General features: G+C 41.6%; 1 protein-coding gene across 1 annotated transcript in view; it reads right to left on the reverse strand.

Moving 5' to 3' along the window:
* LOC126176361 (cytochrome P450 4C1-like) overlaps positions 1-18,383 on the reverse strand; it is a 62,513-nt gene that overhangs the window by 30,247 nt on the left and 13,883 nt on the right. The window lies entirely within an intron of this gene.

Consider the following 18,383-nt stretch of genomic DNA (forward strand, 5'->3'; position numbering starts at 1 on the left):
CACTCTTAATGTTACCACCGTTGCTTTTAATGTCACCAAAGGTTGTTTTGACTTTCCTGTATGCTGAGTCTGTCCTTCCGACAATCATATCTTTTTCGATGTCTTCACATTTTTCCTGCAGCCATTTCGTCTTAGCTTCCCTGCACTTCCTATTTATTTCATTCCTCAGCGACTAGTATTTCTGTATTTCTGATTTTCCCGGAACATGTTTGTACTTCCTCCTTTCATCAATCAACTGAAGTATTTCTTCTGTTACCCATGGTTTCTTCGCAGCTACCTTCTTTGTACCTGTGTTTTCCTTCCCAACTTCTGTGATGGCCCTTTTTTGAGATGTCCATTCCTCTTCAACTGTACTGCCTACTGCGATATTCCTTATTGCTGTATCTATAGCGTTAGAGAACTTCAAACGTATCTCGTCATTCCTTAGTACTTCCGTATCCCACTTCTTTGCGTATTGATTCTTCCTGACTAATGTCTTGAACTTCAGCCTACTCTTCATCACTACTATATTGTGATCTGAGTCTATATCTGCTCCTGGGTACGCCTTACAATCCAGTATCTGTTTTCGGAATCTCTGTCTGACCATGATGTAATCTAATTGAAATCTTCCCGTATCTCCCGGCCTTTTCCATGTATACCTCCTCCTCTTGTGATTCTTGAACAGGGTATTCGCTATTACTAGCTGAAACTTGTTACAGAACTCAATTAGTCTTTCTCCTCTTTCATTCCTTGTCCCAAGCCCATATTCTCTTGTAACGTTTTCTTCTACTCCTTTCCCTACGACTGCATTCCAGTCGCACATGAGCCCATGACTATTAGATTTTCCTCCCCCTTTACATACTGCATTACCCTTTCAATATCCTCATACACTTTCTCTATCTGTTCATCTTCAGCTTACGACGTCGGCATGTATACCTGAACTATCGTTGTCGGTGTTGGTCTGCTGTCGATTCTGATTAGAACAACCCGGTCACTGAACTGTTCACAGTAACACACCCTCATAACGAATCCTACACATGTTATAACATTTTCTGCTGCTGTTGACATTACCCGATACTCATCTGACCAGAAATCCTTATCTTCCTTCCACTTCACTTCACTGACCCCTACTATATCTAGGTCAGGGGCGGGCAAACGTTGCACGCCGCTCGTGAGAGCACAGCGCTGCACGTGTGCTGCTCGCGTGCAATCGCCGAATGTGGCAGTGGCGACAGCCGGCAGGTTGCGGCAGTGTAGTACAAGGCTAAGCCGCGGACGTTGATGCGAAGCGACCACTACGTAGTGAACGTTGTATTTCAAGAACCGGAAAATGCAGAGTGAATCAAGGAAACGGAGACGTGGAGATTTGCTATTTTTTAAAAAGTAATGGGAGAATCATTTTTTCTTTGAGCAAAGACGTGAAAATTCGAAATGTTTAATATGTGGCAGTATTCTCGCTGGTCAGCGGAAGTTTAGAATTGAAGGCCATTATAATAAATTTCACAAGGACGAGTACAATTTATTGTCGGATTCTGAGCGGATGGGGAAATTGACTGAGCTTAAGAAGAGCGATCTGACGATATTAGATGCATCTGTCCTAGTTGCCGTTGTCACGAGAGATCTGCAACTTTCTCTCGTCATGTCTCTTATCTAACTGATTTACCTTTTTTTGGAGCACTGTTTTCAATTTTTCAGGACGACAACAATAATAGCCCAGCGGTATGCGCAAGCTATAAAATTGCGCTTAATATAGTGAGAGCTGGAAAACCACTTGCTGAATTAATAAGCCTCGGTTAAGAGCAAACATAAGTGATGAAAATTTACGTAACAGTTTGCGTTTGTCTGTATGCAGAAATTTTGTTCCAGATATTAAACGTATTGTAAACTTCACCTGTGATAATTAAATAAAACGTATCGTAGTTAATAGGTACTCTTTCAAACCATGATTTATTTCAAGCACTCCTGCTAACCTTATTCCATCATTCAATAAAGCAAGCTAGAAAAACAAAACGCATTACAGAGAAAGGAGTGGACAGAAGGTATGGTGGGGAGGGGAGGTAAGCGGGTGGCCAGCTTGCCCCTGTGTGCACGCAGAACACCTGTTAACTGCACGCGTGCAAGTGCACCGCACACGTGCAGGATTCCTGCCCGCCCCTGATCCAGATTGAGCCTTTGCATTTCCCTTTTCAGATTTTCTAGTTTCCCTACCACGTTCAAGCTTCTGACATTCCACGCCCCGACTGGTAGAACGTTATCTTTTCGTAGATTATTCAATCTTTTTCTCATGGTAACTTCCCCCTTGGCAGTCCCGTCCCGGAGATCCGAATGGGGGACTATTCCGGAATCTTTTGCCAATGGAGAGATCATCATGACACTTCTTCAATTACAGGCCACATGTCCTGTGGATACACGTTACGTGTCTTTAATGCAGTGGTTTCCATAACCTTCTGCATCCCCATGTCGTTGATCATTGCTGATTCTTCCGCCTTTAGGGGCAATTTCCCACCCTTAGGACAAGAGAGTGCCCTGAACCTCTATCCGCTCCTCCGCCCTCTTTGACAAGGCCGTTGGCAGAATGAGGCTGACTTCTTATGCCGGAAGTCTTCGGCCGCCAATGCTGATTATTGATCAAAATTTAGGTAGTGGTGGGGATCGAACCCCGTACCGAAGACGTTTTGACTATGAACCAAAGACGCTACCCCTTTTTTGTTTTTTTCTATTTTTTTAAGGCCCTTAATGAAATGGAACTAAAAAAACTAAGTGCCACCGCCACTTTTCATCCTATAACAAAAAAATCTGGTCCACTTCAGGCGTTGGCTCCTGGCTAAACCTACTCCAGAGAGCTGCCTATATACCAGGGGAAATATGGGAAATGAAGGTTAGGGCTATCCTTACAAACAACAAAATCTTCCTTTTTTTAAATTTTTTTAAATTTTTTTTTATTTTTTTGTGTAGTTTTGTTGCGTATTTGATCAGAGGCCTTCTGCGCCCCGCTGGTAATATGTTGAGTCACGTCTTCTCGAAATTGATGTGTTCCGTTGAATTGTTCAGAAATGTTCATTGGTTCAAACAGGAAACCTTCTTCTCTCTTGGCTTAACTCAATCCAGCTGCGAGGTGGGTCGTGGAAAGCACTCCCAAGGAAGTTCGAGAAAAATTGTCTGTATTTTGGGTGACAGACAACGACATAATGACGGTCATTGAGGTATGTCCAAAAATCGAGTACAGAGTCTACAGTTTGTCCAAATAGGTAGTGAATGGCATGTCCTCGAATCCAATTCACAGCATTGGTCTTTGTCCGAGGAAAATAGTCACGTTCCAGAAATAATAATAAAAGGGGAGTAATCCGATCCGGAATGTCCCGCGTTAGAAAAGCCACAATACGTCGAACCAAGTGCCAAACCTCCGCCGCCGGTCCGCAAACAAACCGATGTTCATCATTGTCTGACACTCCACACGTGGAACATAGAGGTGATTGGGCGAGGTGGATACGATGAAGGCGAAATTGGTTGATTTGCTTACCATTGACAGTTAGGTACCAGACAGACTGAACATTCGTGTCAAGGTAACAGGCGAACACCGCGCGCCATACATGACGCCAGTCAACCTGGGAGAACTTTTGTTCAATCGGGTTAGGTGGACGACCTAATTGGAGGACATTGTATACTTCCTTTGTCTTGAGTAAAAGCGGTCTTGGTAAGGTGAGGCGTAGATAACTGAGTTCAAGAAAGAAGTACCGTATATAATGGAACTGGGCCGGAACATCCGAGATCATCACTGGGGCTGACAGTGAGACCGGCGAATATGCTGACAGGAGGAGACCAGTGAGGCTCGTTGGGCAACGTGTCCATACCGTCATCTGGGAGCTGGCAAATAGGGCGCGAGCTCTATCCGGCACGTGAAACAGACCGATCCCACCTCGTTCACGGAGAAGAGTAAGGGTTGCATAGTTAACGCTGCGTCAACTAGAGCTGAGCAGCCGGCCGTCCGGGAGTGTGTCCCAGGGGCCCGCGCAACCCCTAGACCACGGGTACATTGTCTATCAGCGTTATTAAATGTTATTTTCTGTACAAATAAAGAGGGGAGAGAGAGAGAGAGAGAGAGAGAGAGAGAGAGAGAGAGAGAGAGAGAGAGAGGTGGAGAGAGACAGCAATCCCAATCCTCATCAGAAATAAATTATTGTGAAACTTCCTGGCAGATTTTAATCTGTCAGGAAGTTTCATATCAGCGCACACTCCACTGCAGAGTGAAAATCTCATTCTAGAAATTATTGTGTTGAAAGACACTTTGACCAGAAATTTTAGTAATATACGTGCTTTTAGAACGATATATATCATTTGGAACAAAAAACGGAATGCATCTCATTTGAACGATTATGGAGGTAGGAGGACGGGGTGGGGGGTGGGGGGTGGGGGGTGGGGAAGAGTTCGTCTTTCGAAACTAACGGGAAGTACGTTCATCCCAAACATCATGATAAACTTTTCTTGTGTGTGTGTGTGTGTGTGTGTGTGTGTGTGTGTGTTTGTGCGTATGTGCAATAGTCCGTAACGTACGAAGACGGAAAAGAAGAATGTTATGGAAGATGGTACATGAACTGAAGTCGTATTTCTCTCTCTCTCTCTCTCTCTGAGGATCTCAATTAGGCATGAGAAGGACGTGCTTACACCTTCAGACTGCACTGCATCGGCAACAGCTCCAAAGTTCTATTCTTGCAGAACGTCTATATCATTCTTTTGCCGTGCCTGCAACGTCGGTTAGATGCACCTGTTGAACACTATCGCTATTCTTTGAGCACTCTCTGAAGCCGTCGGCACACTGAGCGTGCTGTTGAACGTCAGCATCGAAAGTCCGTATTTCAACGTGCTGCTGAACATTCAGAAAAGATGCGGCTAGCGCATACGGTACGTGTGCCCCACCGAGGTATAGCGATCGCAGCGCTCTCCAGCTGCAGTTATCGGCTGTATCTGGCTCGCACATCACACTGTTTACGACATGGACGAGCGTAAAATCACTACGTTAGCTCTGTTAAAACCCACATTTGCTCTCTTGTTCATATGTTAGTCACGTTTTTCTGTCAGTAGTACACATAAATAGCAGCTTCAACATCCATGGACATGTTATAAGGCAAAAAGTACCAAAGCCATCGGCTTATAAATGTTCCATCATGAAAAGTACGATACAAATTCTAACTTGATCACTGTTCCTATTCACTAGCAGAATCTTTACAACATGTGAAATAAGAAACTTAAAACAAGAAATTGCAAACTATCTCGCTACAAGTAGTGCAAGCTGTCTTGTGGATTAAACCAATGAACAAACTCACTCCTCAGAAAGAGTGCTCTTATATATACATAACATCGAATATCATAGAATACAATAATATACTTTTATTAAATTAATAAGAAAGCATCAGGACCTATTAGAAAACGCAATGGCAAGTAATAAAAATACATGAATATATTTTGACGCGAACCAGCTACACTGCTATCTTACCAATCCGCAACGCTACTCATTTAATCTCTACCGACAATGACTGCCCTGCAACCATTCTCTGCCTGTTACTGTATACGGAAATTTTCAAATTTAGATATGTTATTACATGATATTAAATTTACCAAATTGTATTAAGAACATTGCTTTTCTTATGGATCCTTTGTATGCCGTTGCCTTGAAACAACGTACTCTCATATAAACAGGTTACAACAGTTCTTGAACTAACAATATGACGTTTCTTGTCATTTTATTACAACAAATTATACAAGTAACGACGGATTTTCGAAAGATCCTCAGTTTTCTGATGCTTAGAAAAGGCATTTTTGCGTATGGGATTCAATTTAAAGCCAGTATGGCGTCTCACGATTTTGTACTGAAGAGAGATGGCGTGCACATGGCATTGTTCCACCTCACTTGTCAGCATTCAAACGCACGTTCAGAATATCTGTCACATTAGATACTGCTCTGCACGTTCGGAAAGACTCCCAACGTGCTTTTTCCATGCTGTGGTGTCAGGAACACGGCACACTCAACACTCAATGTTCGAATGCACGATCCGTGTGCCTACGGCTGAAGGTGTGTTAGTAATCTCGCAGCTAACACGTTCAGCAAGCCTTTCTCCCACTGGATGAGTGTGCATCACGATGGGACGGCATTTTGCCCTTCCTGCATTGCCAGCAACTCCGAACCTCTAGTGACTATGGAAGTAGCCTGTTTAGGGCTTGGCCGGCCTGTCTGACCGAGCGGTTCTAGGCGCTTCAGTCTGGAACAACGCGTCCGCTACGGTCGCAGGTTCGAATCCTGCCTCGGACATGGATGTGTGTGATGTCCTTAGGTTAGTTAGGGACTGATGACCTCAGATGTTAAGTCCCATAGTGCTCAGAGCCATTTGCACCATTTGTTTAGGGCTTGATGACGTGCAGTGTAGCACCGAAACAGGTCGCATTAAATACACGAATTTCAAAACAAAACACAGCTCAAGGTCGTACCGTCAGTCATCAGGATGAAGGTAGAGCCCAGCACACTTCCCCCCAAGATGTGTACAGCACTACTATGAGCATCTCTACACTCAGCTGTCAAAACGTATTGCAGCTACAGGAGGCTACGCGATACAGTTTTTCAATAGGTGAATGAATCTGTGATGATGAACACACACAGTAAAACACTTATATCATTGGTGAATAAGGATACAAAGAATTGAGACCTTGCTGCAAACTTTTCATTTTTCGCCTCCAGTTGCGTATGTATCGCTTTTGTTACACTGGAACGGCAGTTTACGCATCGATATTAAGTATTTATTAAATCGGAGATGATAGCATGAAAAACTCTGCACTCAGCTGTTCAAATGGTTCAAATGGCTCTGAGCACTATGGGACTCAACTGCTGTGGTCATAAGTCCCCTAGAACTTAGAACTACTTAAACCTAATTAACCTAAGGACATCACACACATCCATGCCCGAGGCAGGATTCGAACCTGCGACCGTAGCGGTCGTGCGGTTCCAGACTGTAGCGCCTTTAACCGCTCGGCCACTCCGGCCGGCGCACTCAGCTGTCTGGCGGAGTTGTGGAGATTGTTTCTCCACACTAAAGAGGTTAAGTTGAAACGTGTCAGTCAAGTGATCGACTGACACGTCTTATATATCACTGCTTTTTATTCATTTTATCGAAAACCGTATCGTGTTTCTACCCGTTGATGAATATCTGGTGCTGATAATATGCGTGAGTTCCGTGATTGTAAAGATCAAGCCACTAACGCAAGCCTTAATTTCCCTCAATCACTGTAGTTAACTGCATGTCCTGTACTTGTTGTGCTGTATAAATCTGACACAGTCTTGGATAGGTCCTCAAGGAAGGAGGCGGCAGCTGGCCACTGGCAGTCAGCCCCTGGAGCGAACAGGCAGCTGGTAAGAACTGAGCCCCTGCCAGTAGTGGTAGTGGCCCGAACACTGGGTGTCAGGTAGACGATTGCAGGATCCTGCATTGTCTGGCCCGGTGCCTGTTTGGGGCCGGTGGTCAAATTTTCGCCAGCATAGACCACGCGCTTTGGGTCCCGGAGTCTGTCTAAAGAGGGCCAGTATAATGAACCATGTCGCGCATCCGGCCAGTGCAAAATAAGCTACTTTTGCAAGTTAATTTTTCTGCTCAAAAAACACCTGGGTGCAATTTTTCGCTGCTAACGCATACTACAGGAGCTAACGCATACTAGAGGAGCTAAGAGAGTTTAATGTACTCTTATACTGTGTGACATTTCACTGTTATGATGATGGGACATACTTTGACACATTCTGGAAGGTTGCTCAAGATCTTCGACATCAACGTGACCGATGCTAAATGAAATGAAATGATTGTATGGCATTATTGGTTCATTTTACCGATCATCCTGTTACTCAGATAACTCACTTTCTGAACAGTTCAACGAAAACTAGAGTCTCATTTCAAGTAGGTACTCCATTAATATAACTATAGTTGGTGGTGACTTCAATCTACCCTCGTTATGTTGGTGAAAATACATGTTTAAGGTCGGAGATAGGAATAAAACGTCACCCCAAGTCGTTCTGAATGATTCTAGAAAATTATTTTGAACAATTAGTTTCGGAGTACTCTGGAGAGTGCTCTACCAGTAGTGGACACCGGTAGATCCTAAGGAAGATCCCAGCAGAGGGGTCGAAAAGTCGATTATTTTAGAGGAAATATGACGCGGCCTAATAATCCAGAAGATTTTAACTTCAGTGACAACGGCCACGAAAGCCTGGAGACTTACATAATATCTGGCGTTCTCAAAATAAGTGTTATGGGTCTTCTGCCGTTTCTGATATACATAAACGATTTAGGAGACAATCTGCGTAGCACTCTTAGATTTTTTGCCGATGATGCTGTCATTTACCTTCTTATAAAGTCATCAGATGATCAAAACAAAATACAAAACTGTTTAGACAATGTGCCTGTATGTCGCGAGAAGTAGCAGTTTACCGTAAATAGTGGAAAATGTGATGTCATTCACATGAGTACCAAAAGGAATCCGCTGAATTTCGATTGCACGATAAATCACACGAATCTAAATGCTGTGAATTCAACTAAATACTAGGGAGTTACAGTTACGAGTAACTTAAGCTGGAATTGTCGCATATATAATGTTGTGCGTAAAGCAAACTAAAGATCACGATTTATCAGCAGTACGCTTACAAAATGCAACAGATCTACTAAAGAGACTGTCTACATTATGCTTGTACGTCCTCTTCTGGAGTACTGCTGCGGGATAACGTAATAAAACCATTACAGTGTCTCCCCAGCACGGTGTAACAAAATTCTTATTGCAACATGGTTTTTGACGATACGTTTCCAAAAATGTAAGGTAGAATGCCATCTCAGAATTTGTAACAGTGAATTTAGGATCACGACGACAAACTTTGATCTGGATGGCTAGACGGAAATTTGAACGTTGCTTCTCCCGGAAGCGACTAAAACGTGCGTACCACCACACCAGCTCGTACGGGGCACATTAGAAACATAACCGTAATCTAGAACTGCGCATCAAAGATAATGTTGGTACTGCAACTGGGGATTTTTGTGAAAATACAGAACAGAGCAATTTACTCCTAGAGGTGAATTTTGTATCGACGGAATCCTGTCTACGAAATTTATTGTTTGCAGCAGTTGTGGGGTGTGGGGAAACCTGCACTGATTACGTGGAAATCAAAGTGAAGTACTACTAATTACTCGAACATATATGCCAATAATTCGCCCAGTGCGAAGGCTCTGTTACGCTACACGTGAAAGACAGTCTAGTGAACAATATCAAGTGTTTCTATTGGCAATCGGCAGCGTACGACATGCTGCACGACTCAAAAATATCGGTACCAGAATTATCTGGTGTATAGTACTGAAGATGAAATTTCCTTTCCCATCCTCGTAGTTTCTATACACCCCAGAGACTATCGGTTATAGTCTGCTTCTTCTTAGTGTTCGTAAAATATTCCAGAAGAGCACTGCATAATGTTTCGTTTGTAATAAGGTTACCGTAATTTGTATTCTACTCTCATTGTTCATTGTGAAGATTCGTAAGTTTTAGCGGCGCGCAATTATGAGGTTAACCCTATCAGTGGTGCGTGTTTTTCCCGCTAACAGCAGATGAGTGAAGGTCTTCATTAACAGTTCACCCTAAGGTTCCGCTTTGTAACGTCTCTTGGCAAAAGTCATATTATGTAATAAAGAGAAAACATTGTGTGTCATGTTTTGTTCTTGTATAAAATTATGTACTGTTTTTTTATTTATTTTAGATAATATCTGTGTCGGCGAGTACTGAAACCGCCACAGAAGATACCTATTAAATATCAAACAAAGATGAGAATATGTGACTAGTATAAATAATACAGAACGAACATTAATTTCTCTGTCGTCTTCTTGGAGTTACGGGAGTAGGATAGCCTGTGACGTGATAGTGTACGCTAGGGTAGCATTCTTTTGTCAAGATCGAGAGATGTACGCCATTACGTACTCATTTTAAAGGTGTGTAATAATTAGTATATTTAAATGTTTTGAATAGAGTTACTTAGTGAAACCTTGCATTATGATTTATGATAAGCTTGCCTGGTATTGTATCCCATCCCCTTAAGACATTTTCAGTTAGTTAAATATTATTCGTGGTGCAGAGCTGCGCTACGAACGAACGAGCCGTTGCCACGGCGCATTCAAATTTCATTAAATGAAATCTATCAGACCGCAAAGAAGCGGGCAGGTAATAGTGAAGTAAAAATTATTTCTTTCAGCTTTCGAAGTTGGAGAGCAGAGCAGCAGATTTTATGATGTGTTGACTGTGGGCTGCTGATAATATATTACTAACAGTGCAAAAAGATAATTTACTTTCATCACATAAAAGAAATCTTGCTGTGCGTAGTTCTGGTCTGGCAACCTTATAGTAAAAACATCTTTTTTCTCCGATAATAGTCTCATGTTCTCGTGTTAGTCGTGGTACTTATTGTTGTTTTACTGTTAACAAAAATCCACTGCAAAATTATGATGTTGAACAATCATTGCGTACTGTAACATCAGTATTGATAACGAAGTAATTTTCATTAACCTTTTCAATAAGTATAAAGTAAGGAAGATAGGTTGAACTTTATGGCGAGTTACAGTAACGAAAAAATGTTCCTTTAATAGAAATCCAGATTCAGAACAATAAGAAGATAATATATTTTGTTTTGTTGAAAATTAATGATCCAAAGAAAGGCATAGCACAGCATCACTAAAAGGTATTTCGGGTCTCTTTTCGTAGTAACATATTTTATCTCATACATTAGTTGTTACGCGAATAATAATAATAAAACAAAACAAATAGAAAAGAGACGAAGCGAAACTGTCGCCCAAAAACGCGGGGCCCGAATTTGCAGTGACCACGAAAATAACTGTTTCTGTGTTTTATTTCATTGTCTATTGTTATATACATGTATGTATTTAGTGATAAATGTATGTGTGTGTATCATGATTAATGCCATGTATTAATGAATGTACAAAAATTCTTTCATGAAAAAACGCACCACTGCAAGCGAGTCAGAGGAAACGATCCTGATAGTACTGAGAAACTGTAACGACTACATAATCCGGGGGCAGCTGAACCCCGAAATCAGATAAACTAAAGGTAAGACTACAGTGTAGTTGTCCTGTTTGTAGAAGCTTAACTCCAGTGAAGTGATCTCATATCGCTAGTGGTGTGCGTAGTTTGACGTTAGTATTTATGACAGGCAAAGTTGAGTGTAAATAGTAATTTTTAGTGTGCAGTGTATTGTAGATAAATTAACATATTTTGTGTGCAAGTGGCAGAACTGTCAGATCTTGTGTTCGAGTAGGTAATTTATGAATATGGTTAAATTGCGTAGTCAACGTCCGACCAATATGGATACTGAGGAACAGCCATTAGTTAGTGCAGGAAATGTAGAAACGGGTGCATTAAGCAGTACAAGTACTCTCTTTGAGGATATACCATGCGAAAATGTGGGGGCAGGGGCACAGGAAGTGGTGCCACCGCCCACCAGTGCTCAAGGAGATGTAGATAAAGAAATTGCACCACCCCCAGAAAAGCAGGAACCAGAGAGTGGTAATCTGCCTGGTGGGTATTCACTTCAGGCGATATTAGAGCGCGTGCTGGATTACCAGTCAAAATTTGCGCAACAACAAGCTGAAAAGGACGAAAAAATTGAGATCTTCCTTGCCCAGCAAGCTGAGCGGGATCGCCAGCTAGAGGAGAAGTTTCTTGCCCAGCAGGCTGAGCGGGATCGCCAGCAAGCTGAGCGGGACCAGCAACTTGTGCAATCGTTAGAAATTATGAAAAAAGAGATTGCCTGTATGAAACAGAATTATGAGTCGATGCCTAAGGCCGTGCAGGAGTTGACTGTACAGGTCAACAACCTGCAAGTAGCAAACACTAACATGGTAGACGAGATAGGTGTCTTAGCCAACCGATTAGAAAAGCTTCCACACAGCTTGTAGAGCAGAAGTGGAACGAACAAGCGACTAAACTTGAAACCGAATTCAACTCTTGGCTAGAAGCAAAGGAGAGCGAGATCGACAAAAATATTAATTCTAAGGTACAAGCAGCCATGGCAGATAGAGATTCCGAATCGTTCAGTACCGCAGTAAATAGTCAAGTACAGAACGACGTGCAAACCATCAAACAACTACTCAGTGAGGATATCCGCAGTGGCAAGTGAATATTAGCAAACGGATATCCGACTTGGAAAAAGGTTTAGCACAGAGCAGCAAACATCTTGAACATGAAACTATGTCGCCAACAGCCAATGTTTTTTGCAACGCACAAACTTATACGCGACGAAACAATTGTGAATCTTTAGGTGATAATGCGAAGAGCTGTAGCTTCGGGTCGGAGCACACAGCCTATGTCCCAGGAGCAAACCAGTATAGTCCAAAAATATTGGTTGAAGAAAGTTTGATCAAAAATAGGCAGTTTCAAACGTTTACTACTGAACGGAAGTCAGTACACCCAGTAGTATTCATAAAAAGCTTTAAAAATATCTTGCCTAGTGTGTGGAACGAAGCACAAAAAATTCAATACGTAATGTCATACATTCAGGGTGATGCAGCGTTGTGGGCTACGGAAGTAGCGGACAGCTGCATGACGCATGAACAGTTCGAAAGGGCGTTTTCGTCGAAATACTGGTCGCCTTGTATACAAGAGCGGCTGAGAAAAGAAGTATACAATCCCGAACCGTACTCACCCCGTCTTAGGAATTTGAGACGGTATTTCGAAAAGTATATAAACAAGACGCGCTACTGGGATGAGCCGATCTCACCAAGAGACATAATAAGACTTCTGAAATCACATTTACCCATTCATATCAAAGAGAAATTAATACACATACCAGAGAGCGACATGGAACACTTCCTGTCTGTTCTAGATTCAATAGACTTAATTCAGGAAGACGTAAAAGCAGCGTGTGATCACTCATGGAACAATGGATCAGGGTGTAAACATGACAGAAATAATAGTGCACAAAGCCACAATCATGGAAACGGTGGGGGTGGTAACAAGCGGCAAGAGCATTCGCAAAATGGTAATAATGGTAGAAGTCAGAACGGGTATGGGCAGCCGTCCCATAATAAAAAGCGTCGATTTGACGACCGGTACGATTCCGGACTGCCAGGGACCAACCACTGAAAAATGCGCGAGGTCAGTGGCATAGCAATTACAGCGATAGTAATCGCAATTAGAATCAGAATCGGCGACCAAGCCCAGAACGGCAAGGTAATAACCGGTACGATAACAACAGACCACCACTGCAAGACGCGCCTATCGCGCAGTCGTGGCGGCCTACAAATCAAAACATACACATAGTAGAGGTCGCGGACAATAGCCGTCCAAATACCTCGCAAGCTAGTCATCCAACAAACTAGAATCGGCCACGATATGCTCTCCATCGCTGGCCGAGGGGTGGAGTGAGAGCAACACAAATGACAATAATATCCCTGGAATACATATGCTGCGATACAACGACGGTATCAGTATGGATAAAGATCTACTGACCGAACCGCATGAATGTAAGAAAGATAACAACAAAAATGTGCAAGCCATAATAGAAGCGAAAATCAATGATGTTGCAGTGAATATAATCATCGACATAGGTGCCTCAGTGAGTGTGATGAGTACAGAATTGTTTAAAGCGCTGGGAAGGGACGTAGCATACCGACTTTCCCGGTTAATAATTGCAAGGTGTCTGGAGCTATAAGTGCACAGAGCCAATTAGTTATGTACCAGGTGCAGGTGGAGATTTGTAAGGAGGGCGAAGCCATAGTGAGCTCGTTCCTCATTGTTAAAGGGTTAAAGGTGGCCTGCATTCTGGGAGTAATTTTCTCCGTGAGAGGGACGCAGTGATCGACCTCTCCTCGGGAAAACTAAGCATAGTTAATAAAGGTAGGAGGATTAAGTTGTCTATGTTGAAATCGAAGGAGGTACTTGTGTCATGTTGCAATCGAATTAATATCAAATGTAGGAACCCCTGGGTACTACACCTCAATGATTATTCACCTGTGACGGATCTCTATTATCCGAGTATAGAAGATAGAAATTTTGAAACAAATGTTGATGCATTTCAAACCAAGGTACAGGAATCTGAAAGTTTAAGCAACATACAAAAGCAACAGTTGACACAGCTGCTATCGGAATATACCATGGTATTTACCGACCGACCAGGAATAGTCAAGGGGTACCACTGTCACATAGAGGTGATGCCCCACAAAACATACTGTCGCGCATCTTACTCCATCCCTTGGTCGAGGAGGGAAGTAGTGGCTAAAGAGATTCGAAAGATGTTAGAGTGGAATAGTAAAATTATTTATTCAATGACCTGTCAGATGTAAAGAGTAGTCATTATGAGAAGATTTCAGTTGTGTTTTAGTGTATAAGTATGTTAGCTTTAAGAAAGAATTTGTGTGTATTTAAAATTTTGAGGAACCAAAACATAAATAACTAAGCATAGCATGAAAGTAGAATCAGTAAACTGAGCAATAGCATGCAAACTGAAGACTTTGTTTACAGACAATTAGGGTCATTAAAATACTATATGCTCATCAAGCAATGAATAATCCTTTTGTTGATAAAATAATGATTAATTTCTTGAATCACTTTTCATTTGTAGTAAGTAAGTACAATTAATGATGAAATCTCATATAGTAATGTAACAGGTGTGATTGTGTTAGAATTAAGGAACCCTGAGAGAGAGTCTCTACTGGTCAAAAATTGACTTTGTAGTACGAAACAATTATGTGATGTAACGTTTACTGCCAATAGTGATCTGAGAACGACACTGGAGCAGAATTCAATCAAAGACAAACCCGTTCCGTGTAACCTACGCTTTGTATGTATCAATGCTTCAATTGAAGCCCGTGTACTTGGTACACGTCCTTGAATATTAATTACGCGGTACGCGAATCAAGTCAATCGACGCGGAAACTACACTGTAGTCCTGTAGGACAGATCATTAAAAAAATACTAGTAGTAAATGAAGTATTTATTGAGCAATATGCCCAAGTCCAGCTGTCATGCACATGGTAAAATCTGTTTGCTAGATGGGTGATAACCTGGCAAGCTACACCGAAAAAGGAAAAGAAAACTATGTAACAAAAATCACACACCTTTAAATAATTACAAAAACGAGCCATATATACCTAGTAAGATTACTAAAAGTGTGTAATGACATGGTAAACACAGTGGACTCAATGTAGATGAGAGTGATTATGCTAAAAACAGTTGATATGCATTAAAAATAAACTGTGTGCATAAACAATCCAGGAAACGACGGAATATTGTGTGTAGCAGGGACAGAAAATGACTGTTGTATCTGCACCAATATATACGTCGGTATAAGTCAAGTGTTGAGTGACTAACTGTCATAGTGCAGTGCTTAACGAACCATAAATTTACTGTGTGTAAAAACGGTAGTTAGTGATCCGTTCGGAGTCGATTCAAACAAACATCGTTCGACGGAAACGTTTACAGTGTGTGAACCGAAACATTTTCGCGTGTTGAGGTACGTTCTGGCAGCGTATCGACCGTGAGAACAAATGAACGTGTGTAGTACAACGTGTGTGTGACGAACCCTGAATACCAGTGTCACAATGCGATTCACTTGTGAAGCCACAAGAAACCCGTTATCACGCCAAAACATCCTGTGCATACCAGCGAAACGACGGCTTACTGAACAATAAACGCTTTTAACCAAGTTGCATTTTCTTCCACAGCTAATAATCTGTATCCTTAAAGACAGTACACCGTTGTGGAATATTTGTTTCATGCGTTATGACGGGGAGCCATGCGGAGAAGCAGAGACGAGTGCCGTGCCGACAGCCAGCCGGTCGCGGGAAACAACTGCAACACACCGACATTGGTGAATGGTTCGGCGCGGTTCGCGACTGCACGGCCGCCTCCCCAGCACGCCGTCGCTGTTACGGCGAGCAGGTCGTCGACCCCAGCGGTCGTTGGCACGCCGCGTTCCAGACGACGCTACGCAACAATTGCTTCGCACCGCCCGCTCCGTAGGACATTGTCGACATTCAACCGAAAATTACCAACTACGCTGTTAATGTACTAAAATGAAAATGATTTATACAACACGAAATTTCGTGAAAAACGGTTTTTCTTTAGTTTGCTGTGTATAAACTCAAAACATTCACTTGTTCGATGATATGTGTTTTCGTCATATTAGTGAAGCAAACTGACACGAATGCCATACCATGGTAGAACATTTGTCGTGAGTAAGTGTAGAGACAATCCATTACACTACTGTAAAACTGTTTAATGATTGACTTTCAGTGTGACACAGAAAACAAATATTATCACGAATGTGAAAGAGTGTAGAAGGTACATTTTTAACAAGGAGACTAAAAGTTTAACATTTTGTCATAAATAACCTGTGTTATCTGTGAACATTGCATAAATTCCAACCTTTTTTGATGAACAATCAAACTGTGTTTTAAGACAAACCAGGCGAGATGACGCAGTTTTCCCAGGTTTTCTGACCGCACCTAGCCCGAATGGGGGAGCCAGAAAACTGTAATGACCCTGGGACTAGGTTTACGGTCACCTCGCAAAGTGTGAAAAAACCATAAAGAGTGTAATTAAAACTATAGTGCAAAAGAGCAAAGAAGTGAACAGTGAATATTCCAAATAAGGTGACAAACAAGGACAAAACGGACGTTAGTGGCAGCATATTGCCGAACATTCTTAACGTTAGTCAATTGCTGCCAGGGGGCATTGTAACGTCTCTTAGCAAAAGTCATATTATGTAATAAAGAGAAAACAGCTTGAATGGTCTTTCACCTTTCACCAAAGTTCATAGTCCCACAGCATTACAAAAGACCGGATGTAGAAAGTAGAGAGTGTGGAACGGGGAACTAACGGCTCGAGATCTGGCTGCGTAAGTGGCCTACAGACGTACTAGCAACTGCACACTTGACACCTCCAGTACCGCCTTCCCAAGTCTACTTAGACCTCGGACGACGATTACTTCACCTATTGCAACACTATAATGAAGAAAAAGATTCGAGGAACAAGAGCATTAACTGAAGCCTAGATCGAAAGATAAGATACGGATATTCTCACACCAACTTTTAAACAAATTTAAATTACAGTCCTAACATTGTCATTATTATCGGACAATGGATGAGAAGGAGCATTTAACCATTTAACAGTCTCTCTCATTTAATTTATGCAACAAGTATGATTATCGAGTAATCTGCAATGCCACTGGAAGCACGGGCAGCAACTTTCCATTTTTTAGCTGTTTCATTATCATTACAACACGACTACCCCGATCCTTTAAAAATGAAACTTTTTTCTTTTCGCTTTCGGACATTGTTACTCAGGTTCATGTTCCTGTTGCATCATGGACGTCGTATTTACTGCTTTTAATTTAGAAATTCATCGCTTACAATGTATAAAGTGTCTTTTCTTGTAATATTTGCATTCTATGAACTGAAGACGCTATTCACTCGTAAATGCGACCAAACTGTTCGAGCACATTACGATCAGTTGTCCGAATTCCTCAGCAAATCCATGTCCTAGGATCTCTCTACTTGTTAGATTAGAAGTCGATTCATGGGGTCCGTACATTAGCAAAAACTAAACCACATTACTTTTATTGTTTTTAACCAATACCTAATTGTTTCGTGCGGTACGCAGGCTGCATGTACAGAAGACCGTCTACTGCATTTCGGTTCTCCTTTCCTAAACGTATATTAAATAAAACAAAGACGCTGTATTTTTTCATATATATATATATATATATATATATATATATATATATATATAATCTTTAGCCTTCATTATTATAGACGTTGTACTGTACAATACCATATGTAGATTAACTTACTACACTGTTGTTATTGTGATTCAAATTAGTATCTTAACTAACAATGGAACTATGCTACTTCTAGAGTGTCTAATGCGTATAGGAATTTGAAGTTTGACTAGCTTTAGCTGTTACGTTTAGCAAATTATCTTGGCCTAATGACGAGTAAGTGCGCTCGTTAGCGTCACATATAGCTAATAGCTGGGGTACATTAGATTAAATATACAAATTTTTACTTGGTATTGATTGATGAGGTGAAAACTTTGTATAAAACAGCTGAAGACGTACGCATATTGGCAAAATAAGTATGTTACATGTAACATCAATAATGGACCGTGCGTTGCTTTGTGCTGAAAGGGTACGATTTACTAAATGCTGATAAAAGACAAATTCGAAAATTAAACTTTTAGCAAAGCTGTATCGTCATAGACAAATTGAAACTCTTTTTGTGTGCGTATATCATACTGTGGATCACACTTCACGCTAATAAACAAACAGCACTGAACACGGTGGGTTGAACACGATAAACTGCAACCGAAAAACGCAAAGACAATCT

This window comes from Schistocerca cancellata, chromosome 3 (assembly GCF_023864275.1).
Source record: "Schistocerca cancellata isolate TAMUIC-IGC-003103 chromosome 3, iqSchCanc2.1, whole genome shotgun sequence".
NCBI lineage: Eukaryota > Metazoa > Arthropoda > Insecta > Orthoptera > Acrididae > Schistocerca > Schistocerca cancellata.